Raw genomic sequence first — 7750 nt, 5'->3', positions numbered from 1 at the left:
TGCGACAATATGCAACAAAACTCCAGTATCCTAGTTCATTCTCCCTTCCTAGTGTATATGTATATGAATAGATAACCATCCTCTATTTCGTTTACATTTGTACATGTATTCATTTGTATCTCGCATGTCATATCTGGGGCTCCAGAGAAATAATGAATTTGAACTATACTTCACAGAGAATCATATTGATTGATTTATTTTATCAAAATTGCAGTATGGTGTGGATGCCTGCTCAATAAAGTATTTCAAACAAAATCGTAACTAGTCATCCTTACTGCTTGTGATCATTTTGACATATCAAAGAAAGACCAAACACGCTATTTTTAGTTCATTACGTGTTAGAAGATGTGATTGTCCAATGCGTTCACCAATCAGCGTTCTTCAGCAGGAAAGGTAAAACACAATACACTGTATGGAATAACATTTCACCGAGAGACGAAATGCTGTGTAATTGTTTTTGTCCTCCCGTTTTCTTATCATCAGATTTTGCACAAAAGAATTAATTTAGACTTGGTATCTGGCACGTAGACTCAGACAAGTATACATAACCATAACTGATAATGAGAAGAATTTTAAGGACAATATACAATTTATTTGATAAAAACGGGCAATAAAACGGTACACATATTTAGTGTCACAATATATGTTTACGCCAGTACATTTTGTTTTAAATAACATTCAAGCACGTGGTGACAGCAGTATGAAATTCAAACTCCTAACCAGGAAGGCTTCTCCTATCTACATCTCCACAATCACAGTAACCGCAGATTCATCATTTTTATGTAGGTAAAACACCAAGATTTCGAATATATTTCCTCGGGCATTTCCATTCCTATTTCAATATGAAATATTCAGTTTAGGTTTTGAAAAAGAATTTAGAGTGCAAGTTGGATTACCAAATGTGGAAATAAAGCCATGTGTTAAAATACGATTGTAATATGAGACTTGCAAACGAAGAAAATGTTGTATTCCTCATCTAACATATCTATGCATGATTTACATCGGTTGGCGTTATATTCCACGCGTGAAATGAATAGGCGAATCCTTTATGTAGTATAAGTCTCAAGCAACCAGACTACGCCCGACTGTCTTCGTAAATCTCCCTCGAGCAGAGATCTGATCGTCAGAGGTATTCGAGCGTCTGGTTGAACGGCAGAAGGATAGTTCGTACCCTCAAGTAGGACCCGGGGTCAGGTTGAACGAGACTTTTGTGTATTTTTTATTATCAAAGATGAAATGCAGAAAATAACTACGGGGAATCACCCAATGAAAAGATGACTACGCAACATATATTTTGTAAGTTTATTGGCGATGATTGGCCATGGCTGCTTATAAATGTGGGAGCCAGGCATCAATTTTTGCCTTAGAGGGCATCCCTAAAAACAAGCAAAGTATTTTAGCCCTGGGAACAGATGCTCAGATTGCTTGCTCACCTAGTCCATAATAGAAAATGAAAATGTCAATTGAAGTAAAGTTAACATAGAAGCACTACTGGTAAGCCAGAATGCCGCCACGAGACGATGCTGTACATCGTCTGCGCCACCAGTAGAGCTATGCCCCATGTTGTGGGCTTTCTTTCTATCAGAGGCCGGTGTTCGAAGCAGAATGAACAAAAATGTGAAATTTGGGCGAGCTTTTAAAACCAGCTGGTAGAGCCCCCCCCCCCCCCCCCCCCCCCCCAATGAGAAAAAAAAAGACAACCAAAAATCAAAACCCCAACAAACAAATGATATGGCGCCCCTACATACATATTAGTTTGTAAATATGTGTCTATATATAAGTATAGACTGACGGTTTAATCCCGCCTATAATAGTCAAAATGGAACAAACAGATAATCTACATCCGTCATAGCGGATATATTAGATATCTGGTAGACTGGACTAGGTGAAAAGAAAATCATATATCAGTGTCAAGTATGACAGACTATGACCCAATTAGTCATAGCGCAGCCATGGCCCTTCTTCCCCGGTTTTAGGAGATGCAAATACAGTTGAATCGGACAAACATGTTTGCAAAGCTTGCTGTAATCTGTACAAAAACAAGTCATTCCCGAGATTGGAAAGGTGAACTTTGTCTGACGAGAACAGATCAGGACAATATGAACGTAGCTCAGGGTATCGAATGTATTTTCCACCCGACCTCTTTAAAAAGGATGCCACAGCCCTATTTGTCCGATTCCTGACTCTCTCTAAAGCCACATGATTACTCTCACCACTCCATTCACCCCGAGGCAAAATCTGAGACCAAACTAATGTAGTGGATGGCAAAATTTTTGAAAGATGCTGCAGCGTTTTTATTATGTTAAACTTAAGTTCAATGTACTTTCCCTCTTGCATTGAGATATTATTGCCCCCACAATGTAAAAGTAAAATTTCGGGTGGATCTTCCAGCCGAAGCAACAATTTAACTTTTTTATAAACTTGCCCCCACCTCATGCCCCCTTGTCCAGAAAATGGATGCATTGAGTCTATCTAACTGCAGGTTGGTACCAAAGAGAGACTTTCTTGCATGACAAAAAGCATGTTTAACAATGGATGACTCGACGATCCAGATTCTTCTGTGCTCTAAAATGGGTAATAAACAAACTAACATTAAAAAAAACCCAAAAAACAAAAACAAAAACCAACAACAACCAAACAACTAATTTATCTGGATGAGCTAATTCCTAATATAATTATGCAAGCATTGAGATTTCCATCTACCTACTGTAGCAATATACTGCTCACTAGCTCCGGAAGCCCATGCGTTAGAGGCTGCACCTATACGGAACGAGTGCGTTTTGTACGCCCTTAGGTGTACTGTCTAGCCCCAACTCATGGATTGACATATTGAAAACTGATACAACCTGGTATCTGGTCACAGGGCTTCCTGACAGGTGACAAAAAATGATCCCCTACGATTAGGTCTTAACTCTAAGTATAGCCGAATGAAGGAGACAGGACAAATGGTCTTGTGAGTAGGTTTTAAGTGAATCACTACCCCCTCCTGACGGCATTGTCGTGTGGCGAGTATAGAACATTTTGAACTTGAATGGCATGGCCTGCATCATGTTTACTGTTCTGGACTAACTCCCCCATTCGGAAAAAACCCAAAATATGCTGTCACAAATATGGTTGAGAATAGTGTAGATTCATAATATGACTGGCATATCTTTGGAAGTGCCTGAGCCATGCCAATTAAAATGTCAAAGGTGATTGGTTTCCTTCCATCATTGTGTAGGTTACTACGACTAAAGCCCAATAAGACTTTCTTGAGTAAAATGAATGTGTAGTGTCAGGAAAACCGTGCAATTTGTTGTAGTAAGAAATGCCTGCAATGTATGATTTTACTGTGTTAGGTGAAAACTTCGTGAGGGATAGGTATGACACAAAATCAACCAAAGTTGCAGGGGATGGGGGCCAGACTTGCTTTGGGAGATAACTGGAACAAAACATATGATATGCCTTAACTGCAGAGTCATACAGGTTTTTGGTATTGGCTGACAAAGCACAATCTAGAAGCTCTTGGGATCGAAGCTGTAAATCATGTGTAGAAAGGATGGGGAGATTGGTGATGATTGCGCATCTCCCTCTGGGAAACTGGACCTGAAGCGCCTCCATTGCTGTCGGGAGAGAGAATCCGCTTTAATATTATGTATACCAGAAATATGTTCGGCTTTAAATTGTATATTGAGTAGTAAACCTTGGAGAACTATTCTCCTGAGCAGAAACATCACTCTCTTGGACTTGGAGGTTTTAGAGTTAAGAATTGAAACCAAGGCTACGTTATCAGTATGAATAATGACTCGTTGACCTGACAAACTACTGCCCCAAACCTCAAATTCCAAAAATGTTATGTCGGAGAAAATATCTGACCCCATCCACTGGTCTGGCCAAGCTAAATAAACCCAATGAGTACCAAATACAGCTCCACATCTTAAACTGGCATTGCCTGCACTGTCTGTAAACAACTCTAGATCAAAATCATTCAACCAATCGGCTATTCTATACGAGGTAATGCCATTAAAATCATCTAAAAGTGCAAGCCAAGTGTATATACATTTCCTTGGTGATTCTACGCCTGTGATACGGACGGGAAAACTCACAACATGCATCATACAGCCGCCTAACGAAAGCCCTACCTGCTGGGATAGCACGAATGCAGAAATTGAGTAAACCAGTAAGTTCTTGGAGGTCGATCAGAGTAACCTTACGTTTTAGCAAGATCCGAGACAACTTGAACCTGAGCTGCTCAATCTTATCTGATGGGATCCTAACTGTCATACTAAGAGTATCTATTTCCAAACCGAGATATACGAAACGGGTTGTCGGCCCTAGTGTTTTTTCCTCAGCTAAGGGGACGCCAAGCTCTGCACAAATTGCTCTAAAAATAGACATGAGATCGACACAGTCTTGAGTACCTGCCCTCCCAGCGAGAAGAAAATCATCAAGGTAGTGTACCACATTAAAACTAGTTGCCTGTTGCTTAACTAACCACTCTAAAAATGTTGAAAATTTCTCAAATTTCGCACAACTAACAGAACAGCCAAATGGTAAGCATTTGTCTATGAAAATCATCTCCAGCATTTTGAATCCTAATAACTCGAAATCAGACTTATGGACTGGCAGCAACCTAAAGGCAGATTTAATATCCAGGCAAGCTATTAAGGCGCCGGGACCAAGGTTAGCTAGCATGTTAAGGGCTTCATCAAAAGAAGAATATTTAACTGTGCAAACATTTTTGTCAATAAAGTCGTTAACACTAGACCCATGTGGGTATTATAGATGATGTATAAGTCGGAATGAACCATCTGTCTTTGGTATCATACCCATAGGTGACAACCTAAGGTTTTGGAGTGGTGAATGAATGAAGGGACCAGCAACCCTCCCTAAGCTTATTTCTTTGTTAATAGTGTGCATAGCCTCCTCTTGCAAACTGTGCAATGATTTAAGGTTTTTACAATTCGATGCCACCCTTGGGCCTTGGTAACAAAGTTCAAAACCCTCTCTAAACCCCTGTAATAATTCTAAAGCTGCTAATTCATCTGGATTGTTAGCCAAATATCGAGATAAAACGGAAATACTAATAGGGGAGGGGGCAATATCCCCGAGGTCTAAATTGCTGGGTTGTTTAGGGGGCCCTAAAGCGCTGGGGTTGTGGGGGTCTAGTAATGGTAGCTGGGGTGGGTGGTACTCTGGGCAAGCGAGGACGCCAGGATGGTGAACCACTGGGTGGCCTGCAAATTGAATCAAAACCTTAACCACGTCTGCATTTGACATAAGGATGATTCAAGGAACACAAGATACACTCGTGCTTGTATTGACATGCAGTTTTGCTACATTGACCTTTATAGTTGAACTCATAACATCTTAAGCGAGTGGCTTGTGACACCGACCCTTTGACAACGAGTGGGCTGTACATGTATAACAGCCACAACTCTTGATCAACAACAGCAAATGACATACCGGGGTTGCGTTCTTTTTTCAAACGGAATTGAATGTCGTAATCCCTCCAGCCAAGTGCCTTGGATCGACTGACCCCTAGTCTGATAGTATGCATGTATTTAAACAGGGAAGCACTACATTCTGGGTGTGCCAATACGTAAATTGAGGCATAGATAAAAAATGCATCGGTCCACACCTGAATATCTTAAATGACCCTGGGTTTGCATTTTGATGATAAAGTTAAGTTGCCTCCTTGCATAGAAAAATATTTAGTATCATCATTAGGATCAGAATCATGACTCCGATCGACCAAAAGCCCTAAATTAATGTACTCGCCATTGGCAATTTTGAGTTTGAGATTATTGGAGACATTATGCCAAAGTTCATTCTGATAACTCGGCACCTGTGAATTGTTGGAGGTAGCTACTGTGGTTGATAAATCAGTACCTGAGTGGTCGCTGTCTGTTGGTGCCTCTTGGACCATCAGGGGGTTAGAGGACTCCATCCTCTGAGAGAGCACTGCGACTACCGCCTGCGTCACCTCATTCAGTTGCTCCCTGAACAGAGCACCAGTTGGCGCTGCGTTGTAAAAGGACAATGGAGCCTCTTGTTGTAAGGGGTTCGGGGAGGGTAGGAAAATCAGCAGTTACATTTTGCTCGGGACCATCCGTGCTGGACGGGGTGACGCGCCTCTTTCCACGTGGTCTCTGCACGGCGCGGGTTGGGGCATCTTGTTGTTTCCTTTTAGGCATTTTCTTTCACTTCTGAATTTTTCTAGCTGAATGTGACGATAGCACAATATGACGTCATAAGAGCTTACCGCCGACAGTTACGGGCAGCACTAAAAAAACCCGGTAACGGCTTGTTATCGTCAATGTAGCAGAACGAGTGAAAACGAGTGGATACAAGATTAAATAATCTGAGAATAGATAGAATCATGAACGAGCAACAAATCAATATACGTTTCCCTTTGATAAATGGATTTAACCCCAAGTGGTTAAATCTTATTTAAAGAAACTCATGAACTCATTCATCTATCTATCTATTTAGTCGTATTACTGTTCTAAAAATTTAAATGATTTGCTAAAACCTGTTACAATAATAACTATACCATTTATTTTTAACAAATTAAGTTTTTGAATTACAAATTGCACGTCAGAGTCTTATATTTGTGGCAGTCAAATTTGAAACTTGAATAACTAATGAAGCAACAAATGGAAATAAAAAAAATGGCGGCGACCAAACGACTCATACATTTTTCAGTGAACGTATGTAGAAATTATCCCTTTTCTTTTGCAAATGTTGACTATTTCCTTTCACCTTCACCAATCCGAGCTTCGCTCAGTACAAGACTATGGCGTTCATTTTGAAATATAATCAGTCAATTTCTTCAAAATGAACTGTATAATGAAATAGTGAAGATAATGAGCAGTGATCAATCTCATAAATCCTATAAAGAAAACAAAATTAAGAGTAGGACTAACACGGGACCCTGGACATACCAGAAGTGAGATCAGGTGCCTAGGAGTATGGTAATCTAATTAAAATACTTTTTAGATCCGCGCCGTTTGCAGCATTCCCTGTCGACCGGTCACCCTCGCCATGAGCCCTATATCTCGATCGGGTAAATGGAGTAATCCGTAGTCGAAATCACTGTGTAAAGAACGGCGTCAATTGGTATGAAACATGTTAGACAGCATTTTTTCCCAATAACAGTTTGTATTGGTAAATTAAATAGTATGGTCAGTTTTAAATCGAGGCAAGCTACTGACAAACAAGTTGATGGTAGAGGGGTTTCAACAGTCTCGATTGAAGTCAGCATTTCGCAAATTTTATGGTCGTTATAACTATCTAGTTCGTCAATACAACCTATCATTGGGTCAATTGCTGTCTGACATGTTTCATACTTATTGTTAAGCCGTTCTTGGCACACTGATTTTGACTATGAATAACTCCGTTTACCTGATAAGGATATAGGGGCTCACGGCGGATGAGACCGGTCGACAGGGGATGCTTACTCCTCCTAGGCACATGATCCCACCTCTGGTATGTCCAGGGGTCTGTGTTTGCCCAACTATCTATTTTGTATTGATAAAAACGGGCAATAAAACGGTACACATATTTAGTGTCACAATTTATGTTTACGCCAGTACATTTTGTTTTAAATAACATTCAAGCACGTGGTGACAGCAGTATGAAATTCAAATTCCTAACCAGGAAGAATTCTCCTATCTACATTTCCACAATCACAGTAACCGCAGATTCATCATTTTTATGTACGTAAAACACCAAGATTTCGAATAAATTTCCTCGGATAAGGATATAG

The 7750-nt window shown here is 40.3% G+C and overlaps 2 pseudogenes; both read right to left on the bottom strand.

The window, feature by feature from the left end:
* Nucleotides 1–2597: 2597 nt before the first annotated feature.
* Nucleotides 2598–3698, bottom strand: LOC125669276 (uncharacterized; annotated as a pseudogene).
* A 1538-nt stretch (nt 3699–5236) lies between these two features.
* LOC125669082 (uncharacterized) lies at nt 5237–6176 on the bottom strand (annotated as a pseudogene).
* Between the last annotated feature and the right edge of the window lie 1574 nt (nt 6177–7750).

The sequence above is a fragment of the Ostrea edulis genome, chromosome 4, assembly GCF_947568905.1.
Source record: "Ostrea edulis chromosome 4, xbOstEdul1.1, whole genome shotgun sequence".
Taxonomy (NCBI): domain Eukaryota; kingdom Metazoa; phylum Mollusca; class Bivalvia; order Ostreida; family Ostreidae; genus Ostrea; species Ostrea edulis.
Note: the sequence above shows the minus strand (reverse complement) of the source record. Positions and strands in the feature narration are given on the sequence as shown.